Source organism: Pseudochaenichthys georgianus, chromosome 18 (assembly GCF_902827115.2).
Source record: "Pseudochaenichthys georgianus chromosome 18, fPseGeo1.2, whole genome shotgun sequence".
Taxonomy (NCBI): domain Eukaryota; kingdom Metazoa; phylum Chordata; class Actinopteri; order Perciformes; family Channichthyidae; genus Pseudochaenichthys; species Pseudochaenichthys georgianus.
The window spans coordinates 18605243-18626843 of NC_047520.1; the positions used below are offsets into that span (position 1 = coordinate 18605243).

General features: G+C 40.4%; 2 protein-coding genes across 13 annotated transcripts in view; one reads left to right on the plus strand and one right to left on the minus strand.

The window, feature by feature from the left end:
- The window catches only part of LOC117463389 (uncharacterized), a 42652-nt gene that overhangs the window by 9041 nt on the left and 12010 nt on the right, over nt 1–21601 (minus strand). The window lies entirely within an intron of this gene.
- LOC117463686 (adhesion G protein-coupled receptor L3-like) overlaps nt 14194–21601 on the plus strand; it is a 236490-nt gene continuing 229082 nt past the window's right edge. For all 12 annotated transcript variants that reach the window (XM_071206493.1, XM_071206494.1, XM_071206497.1 and 9 more), the window contains exon 1: nt 14194–14704. The gene's annotated coding sequence lies outside the window, so the exon portion shown is untranslated. The remainder of the gene's footprint in view (nt 14705–21601) is intronic.

Sequence of the window (21601 nt, forward strand, 5' to 3'; positions counted from 1 at the left end):
CATTCAAGCCATTTAAGAATAAAAATGCTTACATGACATGTCATTTGTTAAACATTAAGCTGTCTTGGGCTCTTTTCTGATTCTGATTACATATAACCTGTTATAGAAACATTTATTGATGAAATTGATATGAAACTAATGCCATAAATATGGCTGTGACACTGATGTCACATCGGGACATTAACCCTAAACATTCACAGTAAACCCGGAGTGACATATATGCACAATTACAAATATGATTATGATCTGCTTAGTTAATTTAGCTGATTCAATTATATTTAGTTATACATACATATTCTTTATTATTCAATTCAAAGTATGTTCAAACACATGTAAACCAAAAAAATCATCCTCATTAATGAAGTTATAAATAAGAGTTACTTTACCATTAAAGCCCAATGTGACATATATGTCACATTTCAGATATTTGACACTGGGGGGGGTTACTTGTCAGAAATGTGTTCTAGGTGGTCTATTTAGTCTAAATGACGTTCCCCTTAATTTCCCCAAAAGTAGAAATGGGTCCGGGTTCTTATGGGTTAAACGTATAAGCTTAAAGGCATAATATAACTACTGTATTATATGTATTCAACTTGTGCCCTGCTGGACTTACTTTTCTGTGGTTGACTGTTACTGTGACATATCAGTATAGCCACGGAAGATAGTTTGTTTGTTTCATTCCCATGCATCAAGGTTATTTTCATGTATATAATTGTTTTTCCTGCACAGTGTAGAGTCTTGTTGTGATGAGAGGGATACAGGTATTTCATAAAAAAAACGTGCTCCCTGGAGAATAGCTACAGCATTGATATCACAATTTAATCGGAGCTGATCACAACTTGTCATGAGTGATCCAGTCATCTCGATGTGTTTTACTTTTAGGCTGTCTGAAGGTATGGACCGCTATCAGAGCTACTATACATCACATTAAGAACGATGTACAAATGAAAGTCGGACACAAATATATAATTTAAATGATTTATTCAAGTTTGCAATATTTTGAATAGGCATCCACACAGTCACCTACTTTGTAATGTTCGATACCTCCCTGTAAGCGTCACGATATCCACCTCTCACCCACAACCTCACATACGAGTACTGAATGTGCATCAAAGTGATCTTAGGAAGGCAGATATAGCAAAAGATGAACATAAACGACAAACGAGGCGATCGACATGGTAAGTCAACAATGGGTCCTCAATGTACACGCCCCGGATTCCTATGACGAAAATAATAGAATGTCGCCAGTTGTCATGACTCAAATTATACTGCAACACCGGCCACATTTCGCTAGCCACTGCCTCCGAATGTACTTCTTACGCTTACCTTTTGGCAACAGATGGAACCGAGCATTCCGTGGATTGTTCCTATCAGAATTGTGGCAATATTTCGCGATACAGTGAGGCATATTTGAAGAGAGAAACTACAGTAAATAACATGGAGATCAACGTGTCTTCGAAAACCAAACGCATGGTTTACGTCACGTCCGGAAAATGGCGGCGCCCACAGTGTTGATGTTATTTCGGTATATAATCAGTTTAAAATCACTGATAATGTCATCGGATTAAAAAAAAAAAAAAGAAGCCTGGCAGAGACTGGTCTGTTTTATCGGATGATAATTATTTAAAAATGAGTGTCATGAGCATACCATTCCTTTAAGATAGTATTGTTTATAGCAATGAAATGTGTGGTGTGCTTGACACTTGCATGGGGATAATTAGCATACAATACAATTGAGAAATGTAAAATCGACCCTTTTCTCAGCAGCCATGTTGACATGCAGCGTAAACAGAGATGTAATTTAGGATGTAGGCAGGCCAGGGCCCTGATAATATGCTGTCTCACTGGAATGGCTGTGACACACTAAATAGATCGGGCCAAAATTAATTTGATCTATTACACCTGTGTTTACCCTGCTATGACGTCAACATAGCTGCTGAGGAAAGGGTTTATTGTCGTCACTCACCACCACTGTCATTCAGTTCATCTTTGATGACAAAGCATATTCCACTGGTAGTGAGTAGATCTGGAAATGCGTAGTCGTCCACTTCTGTGCCAGTCTCATTCTCCACTGATAAGATGCTGTCCACATGGATGGAAAACCTCTATTTCACTAAAAGGATTGAAGACCAAATATAAGCAGAAGCTACACACGCACACACAAGGGGGGGGGGGACTGCCTCAACAGTGCATCATGTCCATCTAATGTAACAGTAGGTTAATGAGGGTGGATCGCAAAATTCCCCTCTGTGGGACTAATAAAGGTATTCCGATTCTGAAGTGGTTTACTTGCCTTCAGTGATGAAGATGTCAAAACAAGCTTCTGGAATTTTGATGTACTTCTTTTGGTTTCGGTATTGCACTTTGACTATCATCTTCAGCTGAAGAGAAGAGCAAGAGCCCTATATGGGTAAAATGGAGAAACACAACATTTGTTATTCCACAAGTTATTATGATGCATCACAACTTCCCCTTCTTAAGCAAGCAAATACTCCAATTGTGTAAGGGTGGCATAATATAAATTGGAACTGTCTTTAGATAAAGAAATTCTACTTTATGCCCCGTTCTTTTATTTTTGTATCTTTAAGCTGAGAGGCTTCTATCTGTGCATGACAAACGTTTGGGACCAAATTAAGCACAGTGTTGGTGTGTTGCAACCCAGTCTCACGGCATTTCGTGTTATAGTAAAAAAAGACACGATTTCCCCATTTTTTTCGCGACACACAGAACGACTTTAAAAGCAATGTAAATAATAACAAATTAGAAGGAAAAAGAGATTTTAAAAACAAATACAGATTTCAGTATTCTGACACAGAACAATATTTAGAAGCAATGCATTTGTATTGGTAATATGTTTCGTGCCTGCGCCAAATTACAAGGAAAAGAAGATGACAAAAAATACAGATTTCAGTATTCTGAGCCATTTATTTTCCTCCGACATTATACCATTTAAAATAAAAGGGTTAGGCTAAGGGTAAGATATTGAGTAAGAACATGTTTTTATGAACCACACAGCTTCTGGTCTTCCAAGAAAAGAAAAATCGTTCTGTGTGCCACAAAACAAATGCGAAAATCGTGTTTGTGAACACAAATCAATAGATTAAATGTATGCCGTGAGACTGGGTTGCAAATATTCTTAGCAAGATAGTTAACATTATTAGCTACCACAAACAACTACAATTATTTTCAAGGGAAATTAACCAATGTTAGCTAACTGGGGAACAAATTAAATGTAACGTTATCTCTAGATAACTCACTGCATGCAGTCTGTTGTCGAGGCCACACAAGATGGCTGCTTCCGCACGGAGCAGAAGAACACGTGCTAGAAAGGAAAAGGAGCCAATTAGCCAACAACTTTATTACTGCGGTCAAGCCAGCCTCCACTTGGGAAAACACAGTCAAGCCAGCCCGCACGTGATATTGGGGTGCGCGAATATTAGGAGCATTATAAACAATATCTGCCTCCCTTGTTTTAATACTGTGTTTGGGTCCTACCTTACCATTTTATTTTGAAACTATATATCAGAATGTCCTGATTTTTTCTGGGTGAGGGTGTCCTTCTATCACCCTGCATTGAGATGAGTCTTTGATCAGGGAGAGATTTCGTTTTATTCTTATCTAAACACGGGGCTGATAGCTCATATATGGGATTTCGAAGGTCTTTTATTTTGAAACTCCACATCAGAATGTCCTGATTTTTTCTGGGTGAGTAGATGGGGTGTCCTTCTATCACCCTGCAGTGAGATGAGTCTTGGATCAGGGAGAGATTTCGTTTTATTCTGATCTAAACACAGGGCTGATGGCTCATATATGGGATTTCAAAGGTCTTTTATTTTTAAACTCCACATCAGAATGTCCTGATTTTTTCTGGGTGAGTAGATGGGGTGTCCTTCTATCACTCTGCAGTGAGATGAGTCTTGGATCAGGGAGAGATTTCGTTTTATTCTGATCTAAACACAGGGCTGATGGCTCATATATGGGATTTCAAAGGTCTTTTATTTTGAAACTCCACATCAGAATGTCCTGATTTTTTCTGGGTGAGTAGATGGGGTGTCCTTCTATCACTCTGCAGTGAGATGAGTCTTGGATCAGGGAGAGATTTCGTTTTATTCTGATCTAAACACAGGGCTGATGGCTCATATATGGGATTTCAAAGGTCTTTTATTTTGAAACTCCACATCAGAATGTCCTGATTTTTTCTGGGTGAGTAGATGGGGTGTCCTTCTATCACTCTGCAGTGAGATGAGTCTTGGATCAGGGAGATATTTTGTTTTATTCTGATCTAAACACAGGGCTGATGGCTCATATATGGGATTTCAAAGGTCTTTTATTTTGAAACTCCACATCAGAATGTCCTGATTTGTTCTGGGTGAGTAGATGGGGTGTCCTATCACTCTGCAGTGAGATGAGTCTTGGATCAGGGAGAGATTTCGTTTTATTCTTATCTAAACACAGGGCTGATGGCTCATATATGGGATTTCAAAGGTCTTTTATTTTTAAACTCCACATCAGAATGTCCTGATTTTTTCTGGGTGAGTAGATGGGGTGTCCTTCTATCACTCTGCAGTGAGATGAGTCTTGGATCAGGGAGAGATTTCGTTTTATTCTGATCTAAACACAGGGCTGATGGCTCATATATGGGATTTCAAAGGTCTTTTATTTTGAAACTCCACATCAGAATGTCCTGATTTGTTCTGGGTGAGTAGATGGGGTGTCCTATCACTCTGCAGTGAGATGAGTCTTGGATCAGGGAGAGATTTCGTTTTATTCTGATCTAAACACAGGGCTGATGGCTCATATATGGGATTTCAAAGGTCTTTTATTTTGAAACTCCACATCAGAATGTCCTGATTTTTTCTGGGTGAGTAGATGGGGTGTCCTATCACTCTGCAGTGAGATGAGTCTTGGATCAGGGAGAGATTTCGTTTTATTCGGATCTAAACACAGGGCTGATGGCTCATATATGGGATTTCAAAGGTCTTTTATTTTGAAACTCCACATCAGAATGTCCTGATTTGTTCTGGGTGAGTAGATGGGGTGTCCTATCACTCTGCAGTGAGATGAGTCTTGGATCAGGGAGAGATTTCGTTTTATTCTTATCTAAACACAGGGCTGATGGCTCATATATGGGATTTCAAAGGTCTTTTATTTTTAAACTCCACATCAGAATGTCCTGATTTTTTCTGGGTGAGTAGATGGGGTGTCCTTCTATCACTCTGCAGTGAGATGAGTCTTGGATCAGGGAGAGATTTCGTTTTATTCTGATCTAAACACAGGGCTGATGGCTCATATATGGGATTTCAAAGGTCTTTTATTTTGAAACTCCACATCAGAATGTCCTGATTTGTTCTGGGTGAGTAGATGGGGTGTCCTATCACTCTGCAGTGAGATGAGTCTTGGATCAGGGAGAGATTTCGTTTTATTCTGATCTAAACACAGGGCTGATGGCTCATATATGGGATTTCAAAGGTCTTTTATTTTGAAACTCCACATCAGAATGTCCTGATTTGTTCTGGGTGAGTAGATGGGGTGTCCTATCACTCTGCAGTGAGATGAGTCTTGGATCAGGGAGAGATTTCGTTTTATTCTTATCTAAACACAGGGCTGATAGCTCATATATGGGATTTCAAAGGTCTTTTATTTTGAAACTCCACATCAGAATGTCCTGATTTTTTCTGGGTGAGTAGATGGGGTGTCCTATCACCCTGCAGTGAGATGAGTCTTGGATCAGGGAGAGATTTCGTTTTATTCTTATCTAAACACAGGGCTGATAGCTCATATATGGGATTTCAAAGGTCTTTTATTTTGAAACTCCACATCAGAATGTCCTGATTTTTTCTGGGTGAGTAGATGGGGTGTCCTTCTATCACCCTGCAGTGAGATGAGTCTTGGATCAGGGAGAGATTTCGTTTTATTCTTATCTAAACACAGGGCTGATAGCTCATATATGGGATTTCAAAGGTCTTTTATTTTGAAACTCTACATCAGAATGTCCTGATTTTTTCTGGCTGAGTAGATGGGGTGTCCTTCTATCACCCTGCAATGAGATGAGTCTTGGATCAGGGAGAGATTTCGTTTTATTCTTATCTAAACACAGGGCTGATAGCTCATATATGGGATTTCAAAGGTCTTTTATTTTGAAACTCCACATCAGAATGTCCTGATTTTTTCTGGATGAGTAGATGGGGTGTCCTATCACCCTGCGGTGAGATGAGTCTTGGATCAGGGAGAGATTTCGTTTTATTCTTATCTAAACACAGGGCTGATGGCTCATATATGAGATTTCAAAGGTCTTTTATTTTGAAACTCCACATCAGAATGTCCTGATTTTTTCTGGGTGAGTAGATGGGGTGTCCTTCTATCACCCTGCGGTGAGATGAGTCTTGGATCAGGGAGGGATTTCGTTTTATTCTTATCTAAACACAGGGCTGATAGCTCATATATGAGATTTCAATATGAGATTTCAAAGGACTTTTATTTTGAAACTCCTTACATTTTACATTTACTCGTGGTAGTTATACGTAGTTTGTTTTAAATAATTATTGATCACATTATATAGTACATATTTCTTAATTTAATATGTTTGGTTTGTTTTTATAGGTGCTTTTGTTATTGACCGAGTAAGCGCTGGGATTTTACCGTAATGCTTCTAATATTCGCGCACCCCAATATCACGTGCGGGCTGGCTTGACTGTGTTTTCCCAAGTGGAGGCTGGCTTGACCGCAGTGTTTTATTACTGTACTACATACACTTAAATAATTTCACTTGGGGAACAAATTCAATGAAACGTAGATAACTTACAGTCACGCGGTCTGTCGAGACCACACGGTCGAAACCCGCGGGGACTGATGGCTGCTTAGGTGACACTGAGATAGTGATAGAAAGGAAATTGGAAAAAAAAGTTGTTAGCGAAGTCGGCTAACTATACCGATAAGGACCAACATCAGAACCTCTTAGCTAGCTAGCTGTCGAACTAACGTTAGACATGTGCAATACGTTGGTGTTTGTAATGACATAATAGTATGTAACATAGCTAATGTTATCTATGTTGACATCTGTGTGTAATTCGACAGCTAGCATGCTAGCTAACTGCCTAGCTAGCCAGCTAGCTAACATTTAGCAAGCAGGTGCACGGCCAGTACAGACAAATATTCTTAGCAAGCTAGTAAGCATTATTAGCTACCACACACACACAACTGTAACATTATTTTCAAATTAAGTAATGTTGGATAACTGGGGAACAAATTAAATGTAACGTTATTTATCTAGATAACTTACCGTCACTCACTGACTGCAGTCTGTCGAGGGCGAGGCCAAGCGATCACACTTGCTGCAAGACGGACTGATGCTAGAAAAGTAAAAGGCGGCAATTATCGAACAACATTTTTACGGACACTAGAGCTTGTTAGCTCGCTTTCGAACTAACGATAGACATGTGCAATACATTGGTCTTCGTAATGATTACATATTATGTTACATATCTAACGTTAATTCGACATCCATATCTAATTCGACAGTTAGTTTAGCAAGCAAGCATTGACTGTATGGTCTGTGCACCTGCACCTGGTCATGACAGTCAAATAGTAATAATTAGCAAGCTAGTAATGAAAACAATACATTTACAATTACGCTACCTACCACACACAACTGTATTTTCAAGCTAAATTAATGTAAGCTATCTGAGGAACAAATTATGAAACGTAGCGATAACTTACCGTCACGGACTGCGGTCTCTCGAGACTGAAGGTTGCATCAAAAAGATGGCGGAGATCTAAATAATTTCACGCACATCACGTAAAAGTACCCGGATTGAGAGAACACACTATCCGTCGTTAAATATTTTTAACACCATGATCCAACCCTGTACTATATAGTGTGTTAAAAACAGGCGGTGTTAATCATGTTAAATGTAACACCAAAACCACAACACTTTACCCCGAAAAGCTCTAACACCAGGATTTTCACACTGGCGAATTTGCTGTGCACAGCAAAGGGACGGAATAGATGAAGACGAAAATAAAACGCTATAAATAAAAAGACATGCAACATTAACAAAATAAAAATAAAATAAGTATACCCAAGGTAGAACCAGGGGTGAAAGTGGTTTGAATTTCTTGCAGGTACTATAATGCTACCCCTTCATTGGTTCATATTGTTCTCCTCCCGCCCCCAGCTTCATGAATCCCTGAACACAAACTGGCTATATAATGAATATAGGCTGTCCACGAATGCCTGGAAGTCCTTTGTTCCCCCTGTCACATCCAGTGCCTGGTCAACAGCAAGCTCCAGTCTGTGATTAAGGCAGTGCCATAGTATGATGCCTGGGAAGTCATCCTGGAGCAACTTCCCAACACCTGACTTCACTCCCAGCATGACACTGGCCCCATCACTGCAAAATCCAATGAGGATTTCTCTCAGCAACTCAACAGTGAAGCCATTTTTAAGCAAGCAATCCATAATCTGTTCCTTGATATGAGCAGCAGACATACTATCCAGCTCAACCAGGTCCAATGGAAAGGCAATGGGCTCCATGTCTCCATCAACACTAGCCTTCAGGAACACAATTAGTGTTGATTTGTGTCCAACACTGGTTGACTCATCAGCCAATACTGTGATTTTTCTCTTGGTCTCTATTATGTTTTTTAGAAGTTCCTTTTTCATCTGTGATGACACATGCTCAATTATGTCAACACAGACAGTTTTGCTATGCAAAACACGCCCTAAATCAGCAGAATGTGCATGCTGCAGGTCAATCAGACTCTCAAAGTCTGTGAAAGGCTTGTTGTTCTTGGCCACATAATAGGCTGTCATGAATACCTTGGCAGTAGACTCAAACAAAGACTCCTGACTACTCACGTTCATGTTCAGAAGAATATCTTTCTTTGCTGTCTGAAGAATCTTGACTGCTTCATTATGTGCTGCAGAGTTCTTGTGCTCACGGATTTTTTTGCGCAGTGATGAAAGCTGGACATCCCTTGATTGACCAGCTGGGATTATCTTTCCATCAGCCCACTGAATAGCAATATTAACACCACGGGATGCCATGACACCTAGATCCTTCACATCATGGCATGGGGTACAGCCTAGCCTTCCATTGTGAGCATACATCCATTAATTTTTCTGTTTGAACTGTTCATATTGTTCTTCTTTCCATATAGAAGGGTATGCAGTAGGGCTAGCATCACCTGTGGTGGCTTCTGAGGGACCTGCTGCCACTTCTTCTCGCTGAGTCTCCTATTCCTCCCCTGGGCCTCAACTGTTATAAATTAGAATACAAATGTATAACTAAATTCAGCAGACAGTCAAAAATGTACAAGTCTCTGTCTTTCTTAGAATTTTCAGAATATTGGTTACATAAATTAAAATACTAATAAAATAAAATGTCTCAAAATGTATGCAACAATGTGCAGATTAAAATAGAAGATATCAAAGCAAAAATATTTAATGTTTATATTTAAGATATACAGTTTGCTAGTTAGCTAACTTATTATACATCATGGCCAGGTTCATTCTCTGGGCTAAATAAGCATCATCACCTGTGTCATCTGTGGGCGTTGTTTTTCTAATTTTAAGCACATTCTGAGTTTCTTTATCTCTCTCCTTTCTCTTAAACATCTGAAGAATCGTCGTTTGCATTTTTGCTTTAATTACCACGTAGCCTAATTTTCTAGATGTCATTCAGTCACTCTATTCCTTTCTCTTCCCGCTGTTCTGATCAAGTGTGAAAAAGCAAATACCTGCTCTATCGAAATTAGTCGGAAGTCTCAACGGCTCATTTCAAAATAAACGTGGATTTGCGTAAAAAACTATTTTTTCGGGGTTCGGGTGTTTTATTTGATTTTAAACAAACAAAGTCTTGGCTTTCAGAATATGAAACTTTTATTTCCAAAATAAATCACACGATAAATACATTTTTGAAGCTTGTAAATCGCAATCTGCTCTTCCACAGCGCCGCCCCCCCTCCCTCCGGCTGACATTATGAATGTAAGGTGTATAGTAATCATAGATAACACGGCAGGGTCCGTTACAGTTTGTTTTCATCTGATTTCAATTAAACAAAGTCTTGGCTTTCAGAATATTAAACTTGTTTCGGCAAATTCAGGTGATAAATATAACTTTGAAGCTTGTAACGGCATAATTACAAGCGGAGAACGGAGTAATTTAACGTCACTGCAGGCTTAACAACAGCCGGTGTTTCTCGTGAGTGTTTTCCCCGGGAAACAAACACAAAACGCACAAACGCAAACATACACAAACACACACACACACACACACACACACACACACACACACACACACACACACACACACACACACACACACACACACACACACACACACACACACGTATACACACACTCGCGAGCTTCCCCCAGACCAGTAATCCAAACCAAAATATCTTCCCTTCGTAGTATAAATTCCACGGGTGGAGCTGTCAATTCTTCCTGGTCCTCCGGACCGCCTGGAAATCTCTTACCGGTACTAAGGACCGGGTAGGACCGGCACACTTTCACCACTGGGTAGAACAAGATAAATAGCAGTAGCCAAATACAATACAGGCTTACCTGACAAAGATGTCTAGTGTCAGTGTGAATTACATCTCTAGTGTGTGAGGAACAAAGGCAGCAGGGAGTGTGTGTGTTGTTACAGAAGCTTTCAGACAAGGGATCAAAGTGTGTGTGAGTGTGTCTTGCAGGGGGGCTTTGGGGTCAAGAACAGCTGTAACTTGAACAGAGAGGAGACGTTTTATTTCACCATAACGTAGAAATGTCTTCTAACCTTTTACCGAGCACTTTGCAAATGTTGTCATTGTTGTACAATTAGACCTAATATCACTTCTCCATAAGCACACACACAAACAGCTTCAGAAGAGCTCCTAGGTGTCTGGGCACTTTAAGCTCGGCTGCATGTGTGTCAGCACTGGAGAAGATCATTCCTCGGCATGCTAGCGTGGATAAACAGGGAAAATGGCTTCTTCATTATTGGATTCACTTTGCACAACAACTGTCCCCATAAGCCTTAATTTCCTTCAACAGCTTTATATTTAGCAGGAGTTCCTTCCAGCAGCATGTGAGTCGCTGTGCAGAAGTTTTATGGAGCCGTGCATCACTTTACGGCGTTCAATTATGACTCTGTCTCTCTCTGTATTTAGTGAATCCATTTTTGGCAGCTGGAGGTTTAGCATTAGCACGATACGCTAACAATTACAAATATTGCTGTGAGCGGAAATGTCGCTGTTTACAAGGCTATAGACATTTACATTAGAGTGACATTATAATAATGACTGTTCGCTACATTTTCACACTGTTCTTCTGAACTTTTAGCTTGTGGCATACGTAAATATAAACACCATACACATAATTTCACCAGCTTGAAGGCTAGCATTAGCATGTTACAAACACACTAAAACATGTTGCCATGAGCTGAAATGTTGCTGTTGACAAGGAAAAGTACTTAATTATAAGTAGAAGTACAATTACAAGTGCTGAAATACTCTGTTACTGTTTGGCAATCAAAATATAACTTAAGTGAAAGCACAAAAGTATCAATAGAATACTTGGATACACAAACTAAAAGTACTCACTGTGCAGAATAACCATTTTGCTTTAACATTCAATTGTTCTCTTTTCACCAACAGAGAAAACCTAAACAAAGCAGAATAGGTCCTCTCTAACCCCCTAAACGCACCAGGAGCGTCTGCGCTCCGTTACGGCCGCGCCGCGCGTTCGCAAAGATTGCGGCCACTCTAGTCAATGGGTGCTATTTCACCAGACGCGCTGCGCCGCGGCTCGAAGCGTCCCAGAAGCTCCTCGCCGCAAGGAATTTCTAAAATATAGGATGAGTCCTATTTTTGACGCAGCGCGGCGCAGGCAGGAAGTGATGAAAATCACCTTGTTGTCTGCTTTGCTGGTTGAGGGGGTGCACCCAAAACCGGCTCCTTCTCCTCCCCCCCACCACCGTCTTTCAAGTAGGAGAATACATGCCAGCGTTCTCCTCCGGTTTACAGGCACTGTCAATTATATATATATATATACAATAATTATGATGATGCATGCATATTTTTTTACCACTAAAATACAGCAACACATCTTTGATTCATGTCGTTTATAACTGGAATATTACAATTATTATTAACTGTGTCTGTAGTCTACAACACAACAAAATAGGAAATAACAACAATAAACACGATTTAAACAGATACAAACATAAACCATTTAACTACGTAGCCTACTACTTGTACAAATGTCCAGGAAATATTCCAAAATCAACAACAACTGCGAGGCTGCACACACGACGCTCCACTTCCGCAACGTTTTGAAACGCGCCTGGTGGGTTATGACGCAGGAGGAGGTCGCAGCGCGGCGCGGCCGCAGCGCAGCGCAGACGCTTCTGGTGGGATCATGTTACTTTCTCATTTCGCTCCACCGGAAAAAACGAGTTTTTAATCCAAAATACATTCTATACTAACTTTTTTAATACAACATACAATATTTAATGTCCTTGTATGCATATTTTGGGATTGATTGTTTCTTTTGCCACTCAAGTTTACTTATTTGAATGATCAGTGAACCAGCTGTGATTCTGAATGAAAAGCATCACAGTTGATGCTGTACGTCTGCCTTTTATACCTAAATATCTTGGAAAACAGTACTGAAACAAATGCTTAAAAGAGTGATTGTTCTATATTTATTTGTATTTTTCGAAGTATTTTCAATTGATCACTTCTGGATTGTTGTAATAACAGAACATCTCTTCTTAGGATTGAACCATTCTTGCCAGGTGTTCTAACTACTGTTTTTGTTCTTTAATAAATGTTATCCACCCCATACAAGTAGTCATGCGATCAACTCTAAATATAAAAATACTGGTTCAGATTATGAAAGTATGTGTTGGCTCCCTGAATAAGAGTCATTGCGGTGATGTTTAATAATATGAAAATGTTAATCATGACGAGCGCGTTGTTTGGGTGTTTAAATTTGATCTTGTTAAACACTTCACCTCCGAAATTGAACCCATTCTAATTCTGCAGTTCAGAAGAGGCATGTGAAAATGAATGTGTTTTATTAAATCCCTGGAAGGATACTTTATTAGCATGAATTGAGGAGCATATCCACTCACTGTGACAATAATAGAATAAAATGTATTTGTAATGCTCCTAATGGGGATCTTTTATACACATAAAATATGACATGTTTCCACAGTAAGATATTCATTGCATTAAACTGTTGTCTGATCAGACTGATTGTCTTTGTTAAACAACTTTGAGCAGGAATTCCTAATACTATTGAATACAAATATTGTTGGAGCTTTAGCTCATTCTTTTCAAATTTGAAAATATATATTCATGCCGGTGTAATGGCAGCAGCCTCGGTCAGAGCTCTACCTGCAGAAAGCCATTTGCATCGGACTGCATAGGATACCGTGCCAGGCAGAGATAACACTGCATCTTTTCACAGGCAGGCAGCCAGGTATTTCTCATCAGCAGTTCAAGGTGTTTCTCAGAGAGGAAAATTGTGAATTGTGTTCACATGCACATTAGTGGGAGAACTTCTGATTATTGTTTGATTGCAATTAGGGTTATACGAGTGATTCATTTGCTAATGGATGATTAAGAGGTTGCATGGTCCAGCTGGAGAGGTTGAGTTCAAATTTGGGCAAACATTTTGTTTTAGCCCATTTCTTACTAATATTTAAAGTCAGAGGCACTCTTGTAGAATAAGAAGATTGAGCCTCCAGCAAATGTATCGGTATGAAAAACAAGCTTCCAGCAAGAAACAGCACCATGAACTCTTAATTTGAGGACAGTTTGGACATGCACTATATTATACCTATGTGTGGCATTCCTTCAGCCACACCTAAACAGAGTGTTTTATTTGGTATCACCTAGTGTCACCTGGTGTCTACTTTTCCTTTATTGAGCTGTTGATGGACAGTTCTTGCATTTTCACGAGTCTTCTGAGAGACAGGCAGGGTGGATTTGGCATTAATATTGCAGCCACAGGCGCACAGACAGAATGTAATATAACATGTGTCTGGCTTGCAGCCTGAGGCTACACATCCTGTAGGTGGAGAGCATGCTATCTCCTGTTTGCTGCTAGGTGGAGCCCGAGTATTCGTGGAGAGCGGCAATCCACATCCGAGTTTTTCCTCTCACCTTTCTCTGGTCTCCACACACACTCACTCCCAGCCAGTGCGCACATTTGGTTCGTCAGAGGTGCAGGGAGCTCAGTGTTTGGACCCAAACAACTCAGATCTTCCCCCTGCGGAGCTTCTCTCTCCAGATTTCCTCTCCTGGATACTCTTTTTCTGTTAGCGAGAGAGGACAGGGCTGCTGGTATTTTGCGTTTTAGCTTCATGGGACGTGATGTAGCCCCCGCACCGAAGGACGGCTTGTGCCATAAAGGGATGTAAGGGACAGGCGCGTGGATAACACACGAGGAAGCTGCTGTCTCCCCGCGACATCAACGATAATCGGATTGTGGACCGAGGCTGTTTACCCCGGGATATTGAACGCATCTGCTGGGGGGAACTGTTTGGATTCGTTGTTCTCTCCGAAACCCGTTTCATCAAGCCCTTCCTCACACCGCGCGTAAGGACGCTACCCACCGCCTGAGAGACAGTTTGGAGAGAAATGATCACTAACACTTTGAATGGAAGGACGTGAGCCAGCCCTGCTGTTCAGCAGTCCTCTCTAACCGCGCGGTAAGTGCGACTTCACTAAATGCACGTCTCGGTTTGTGCGCACATCCAGAATAATGTTCAAATTGAGCTCCGGGCGACAACAATGAATCCCTGCAGCAGATACTGTGGATGTGCTTGCTTTCCACTCTTTATTACTTTAACTGGCCATCGATGCGTTCAGGTGTAATCAGCGCAGATCAACGCACGACATATTGATAGCCAATATGAAAATGTAAATGTCCTGTTGGACTAATTAACCCTTTCTGAATGATTGATTATGATCTGATGTATGGGTAATGTTGAGCAGTTGTTTTACCGTCACATGGAGCTCCAAACAGTGGGCTTTGCAAATAAGTTGCATATTGGATGCATGCCTATGAATGAAGTTGAAGTCTTGCATTTAAATTGTGGACAGTTTACATTGAACATCGGCCTCCATCATGTGTGTGGACTGAAGCTCAGGACTGATGCATACATCAGAGGTGAACCAGTGCAGGCCTCTTCCTGTTGTTCAAAATGTGCAGGAGTGTGAGGATGGATGCAGTGGTGTGAGCATCTGCATTTGTCATGATGGTTTGACTATGTTGCTATAAAATATTGAAGTTATTGGGTATATATCCCCCTTTTCCAAAGTGTGACTGTTGGCTTTCTGAACGCTGCACAACACATATCACTATTTAATGTACACGCACTGTATGGAAAGAGGGAATAGTGAATGAAGCCCTGCTGAGGGAGACATGCTGTCCTGTGTCTGAGAGGAGCAGGGCTGCAGTAGGCTTTGATGTGAGGACAGCACACTGTCTTTCAACATCTAAATCAAAGAGGGAAAGGTCGCACAGCCTCACTGAATCTGAGGAGAAGTTTCCTCAGCGCTGCAACATCATGCCCTCTACTTAATATTTAGAACATGGTCCATTATATTTTCAATTTTCAAGAACTTTGAAGGATTTGTCATGGGTTTTGTGTTTGGCTTCTTTTGTGTAATGTATTTCCCCCTATTTCAGAATATCATAAACTATATTGATGGTTTTGACAATTAGAATTGTCATATAATCTGCATCATCACACACGCACACACACACACACACACACACACACACACACACACACACACACACACACACACACACACACACACACACACACACACACACACACACACACACACACACACACACACACACACACACACAACACACCCTACAAAAACACACACACAAAACAGAAAAAAGCACGATTTGAAACACAAGGGGACGTTTGATGCTTCCTGACTGAACGGTTATGTCAATATGCTCTTTGTTTCCAGTGTGTTCACATAAATAAGTGCTGCTCCTGGTGGAATACAATCTGGGTTATATTTAATATAACAGCAGTTGAACTTGACATCTGGTGTGATGCCTGATAGGACGCGGCACTGTTTGAAAATAGAATAATTGTTCCCTTGAAGCTGTTGTGTTGCAGTCCAGACAGTGAGCTGAACACGAGAGCATTACTTCAATCGCTTATCTCGGGTAAAGTAACACATTGAGATAGTGATAGAAATAAAAATGTGCATGCTAGATCTACTGTTTTCGCCATGCCTTCTGATTCCAGTAAATGGTATGGTTTTTCTCATCACTTGACAATATATATATTTTTCATTCACTGAAAAAAGATTGAAACCCTTGACATGAAACACTTAAAATAATTCATTAATTGCAGGCCTTTTATAGGAAGGTTATCCAGCTCTTATTTTGTCTGCAAAGTGACTCATTCTGCAAGTACAACATGCTGTGTATCACATATTTCTTCCTGTTGATTTACCTTTACACTAATACAGTTTGTTGCCCTCATTGGGAAGCATGCTTCATCTTAATTTTGTTATTGGATGATCCCTCTCTCTGCGACAGCTAGTGCACTGATTTGCATTGGCAGTTCCATTTATTTGATTTGATTTTTGCTTTTTTTGAATACGTTTGCAAGCCAGGATGAAATCCAATTTGTCGTTGCTGTATGAATGGAGGCTCCATTTCTTCATTAGGTTAGCTTTATGAGGGGTGCAGCTTCACGGCTCATTATGTTCAGGGAGGGTTTTTACTTTTGCTTCAGTTTGGATAACCAAACTCTATCCCAAAAATATTCACTCGCTCACACGTTTCTGTCTATTCTCCTCATCTTTTGTGCTTTAATTGTAAAGTAGATGTAGTAAATTGGATGATTTATGTTTTGAGATGAAATGTCCCTTTTTATTCCCAAGGCCTATCAATTATAAAGAACCTGAATTTCTCTTATAGTGAGACCTTCAGTGTCCCACTATGCACAATTATTAATCGACCCTGGGCTGAGTGAATGAAAAGCTTTTCATGTTTTCATCTCGCTGCTTTGTCTGTGTCGATCTGGCATACGTTGAATGAAGTGCTCAAGGTCATTCTGTGTATACTCTTTCAAATTTGACATTTGTATTTTGTCGCAGTGAATTTACAATCATCTCTTTTGTTTTTTGAGGCTCTGGGTTGGTTGTGACCATGGAAATGATGGGAAATTATTTCTGGATATGTATTCATGAAGGTCAGAAAGATTCTGTAAAGTCACAGATTAGAACAACTTTTTAGGCAGATAGCAAAGTAAATGGTGTTCATGGATACGGATCACCTAGGTCACTTCCTCCATCCGCTTGAGTTGCATCCAGTGAAACAGCATGTATTCAGTAGACCTGAAACACTGATTAAACGATATCAAGACTAAATTACTTGACAACTCCCAACCTCTCAAATGTTTCCTGCATATTTTTCGATTAATTTGGACCGTTGAAGAGACAAAACATTTTCCAATTTTGCCCAATTTCTTTCATTTTAAAGACCACATTTTTAATTGTCAAGAGAATATTCAGAAGTTACAGCTACAGATCAGCCTTTACTGCATACCGTGGACCAATAGAAACCTTGATAACTACAGTATGCACCCTCACGTTATTTAGACATTTCTTTTACTCTGTTTTGTCTTCCTGATGGTTATTTATTAACCACAATGAAGCAATGAACCACACACCACGCATATTGGAGCTAATCATTCATATATCCTTTACATGGAAAACTGTTGTATTTTCCCTGCACATCACGAGATTACACTTGTTTTTTGCTTTATTTATCATAAGCAGCGTTGCACGAGTTCCTTGTAAGTAGGGAATTAAGGAAGATATTCTAAATGATGGATTTTAAAATTGGTTTTGCGGTTGAATGATTCTTTATCTGAGCGGATGCTGACATGAATTACAGGAACATCTTCACAGATGAAGCTTCATGTTTTCATGGATATTTTTCCTCTTTGAATCTCCAGTTTAACCCCATATCAGAAAGCTCGTATGCAATGCATATGCTATTTCTTCTGTTTTTAAACATAATACGTTAGTCCTGTACGAAAAAAAGCTTTCTGCAAGCCACTGTATTAACATTCCTGCAGGCCCTGTCTCACCTACAGCTTCAGAATGGCCCTCTGGTTTTTCTAAGGTCCCTCAGAGCAGAGTTATCCTGCTGGTAGGAGGAGACAGGTCGCTCTGATGGGGCCCTTTCTCTGGCAGGAATGTCACATGAAGAAAATCCAAAAGCAGAGAAAGCACATGGTCGAGGAGAGGTCCTCAAGGTCTGCGCCCCTCGACACTTTAGCTGTCCGCTCTCGTAAAGAGCTCCGCACAAAGGGTTTGACTCGAGCTTTCACAACCCCCTGCAGGAAGTGGAGCTTACAGTGGAGACTTCAGATGGTGCATGATGGGAGGAACAGATGATACGTTTCTTGATTCTGTATGGCTCTGTGAGAAGTAAGCCCAATGTTTGGCAGCAATTTACGCATACAAATCAGAGAAAACAGAAGATAACTATCATATCAAACATATCATAAGTTGCTAAAGGCATAGCACATGTTGTTACATACAATTTATATCAGTTCAGGTTCATGCAAAGCATTTTCGTTAAAAGCTATGTTCATCTAAACCCTGCAAAAAACTTGAGAATAAAAGTGTCTTTGGAGATCTTTATATATATTTGGTAAATCAAATCATATATTTTTCACGAGCACATATTTACCGACGTGATGATGGGATTATCAGATGCAAACAATATGGTGGCTGGATTCTACCCCAACAAGTGATGAGCATGATAAAGGAAGGGCAGGTGATGCACTTATGAACTTCACATCACTTAGATGTTATACCACTTCAGTGAGGGTGTGTTGATAGGGCGAGGTCATGGTATATTATATTACATTTCATTTAGCTGACGCTTTTATCCAAATTACCAATTACAGGGACATTCTCCCTGGAGTAACTAAGGACTAAGTGCCTTACTCAAGGGCACACTAGTGGTGGTGTTCCTGGCGGGATTTGAACTCACAACCTTTCGATCTTCAGCCCACCTCACTATCCATTAGACCACCACTATCTTGTCAATCTTGACAATAAATACTGGAACTAGAGGAAATGAAGGCAAGGACGCTTCTTTGTATTCAAGTAGAAGGTTGGTCAAGTGATGCTAGAATGCCATATTGTACTTTTGCATTCACTTTTTGAATTCCACTTCACTTCATTGTGAATATGCATTTAATTTTATAAAGCGCTTCAAGGCGGTTTTCATCATCCAGCTCAAGTGTAGACGTGAACATGACCAGTGCAACATTTTCATGCTTCACACTGCAGCTTTTATTTCCTTAAAGCCACCCCTCCACCCTAATGTGACACATACTGTAGTTAAGTTGTCCCCAGGGGGGTCAAACACTTAGCAGACACATTTTAACACTCGACAAGTAGACAAAGCTCGCACGCCGAGGGGAGTGTAAAGCATTAAGTAGCTTGTGCAGATGTGTATTCATTGTATGAATGGAGACTGAGATACCGTCCTTGTACTAAAGAGTGTTTGCCCTTCAATATGTGTGTCCAGTGAACTTGACATGCTCTGTATCCCAAAAGAAAGCAGTTTGTTGTATAATATTGTTAACCCTAACCCCAATACAGCTAAAGTGGCGCATGGAAAAATAATGCGGAAGAGTAAAAAGGATTCTTTATAGGCTGGAGTGCAGATATGGACCCAAAAATGTCAACTTAGCATTTAAAGCAATCCAAGCCACTCTTACGACGCTGTTGCTGGTGTTAAAAGGAACCCAACAGCTATGAAACTGACACAGCCTGATACAGCCGCACTACATCAACCTCTTTACTACTCGGTAAAATCTCCTGCATTTGTCTATGTGCATCTTACAGTCAAGTTTTTTTGCAACAATATTGATTGCTTTTCCCTTTGTTTGAGTGTTTTTTTTTGGCCTTGTGAACTTTGGACCAGTGAAGAGGATTCAAACAAAGATGCAATGCTTCTCCGAGGCCGAAGCTCTAAAAGAAGTTAATTTATGGCCTGTTTGGGAGGCAGGTTTGGGCTTGAATACATAATGAGGTAGTGCACCTGCAGCTGCATACAAATGAATGGAAATGACGGTTAGTATTTACACCTCCCTAAACCATTGGGACCTACTGATCTGACCACTAATAGGCCAGAGAAGAGGAATGAAGATAGGAATCTCGTTCACAGGCTGCTGTTTCTGCAAATATCAGCTGCAGAATTCACATTTTGGTTTTGTTAAAATAATACAACCTTTAAAATATGTGTGTTACTAATAACACTTTATATTTAGTTTTGGATAAAAGAATCCATGACAACATTGTTTTTTTTCTGCCATACTTTTATCCTTCCACTTGAAAAGAGCTTGTGAAGTAACACAAAGTATGAATGCCTTCTAGAAATGACAATATCCTGCTTAACCTTTTAGATTAAAACACCAGTTCTTCATTCAGATGATAACATGTAGAGTTGTAGACGGTAGAAGGGGTGATAGTTAAAGTATTTTCACACAGGTGGATGGCTCCATAGTAAAGGATTATTTTTCTTAATAAGAGGAATGCATAGTTTTTATCATGCACTAAACCAGGGTGCATTATTTGAGCCTGTAAAAGTCTAATTCCATTTATGACTTCAAAATGTATCGAGCATTTCAGCATCTCCCTCTGAGCTTGTGTCCAGATTGATTTTCCTAATCGATAGCATGTGATTGGATTTAGGAGTGTGTGAGTGGGGGGTGGATCTGGCAGGGACGACTGCTCGTTCTCCTCGGGAGGAGCCCCTCGTTGGTTCCCATCTGTATGAGCTCCTGCACAGTGCCCTGCCTCACATCAGGTTGGTATAATGGCATCAGAAATGTGTACCCAGTGTCACATTTAAACTCCGCTGCCAGCCCTTTGTCACCTCCGGAGTGAAGATGACTGAATTGATGCTCCGCCCCAGTGGAGCAAAACCGTTTAAATGACAAAACATTTCTGTCTCACCTTGAACTTAATTGACTGCATGAAAGCTGGCGTTTGGAAAGTGCTGACAGAATGACTTCTGTTGTTGGAGCTATAGACGGAGCCATTTCTGTTTTTATCCTGCTGTCGCACCATGTATCTGTTTCTCTTATGCAGGATGCATGGTGGCATCATAAAGCAGTGCATTATGGATGGTTCATGTGACATGTATTACTCCTAATGGGCTTACTGTCTGTATGCATTAGTATGTATCACGTTTCTGCAGGGAGGAGAAGTGGCAAATGGCTTCTTTGCATTCAAGGGCGTATTAAAATATGTGGACCGTTATTCAGGCACATTTCTTGCAAAGGAAATATCTAAGTTTTCCACTTGAAAAAGCAGTCGTTAACAAGCTACCTGATGACCCAGGTGTGATATCAGTCACTCAGCTGGAGGACTGGGTAGCATTTACCCTGTCACTGGAAACCCCCCCCTCCCCCCTATCCACTCGTATATTGGGGCTGTCTGTGATGCTGAGCCGCAATGGTGGCAACTGTAGCATTTCGTAGAGGGGAGCCACAAGACTGTAATCAGTCATTATGTCAGGAGCGAGCCCCGTG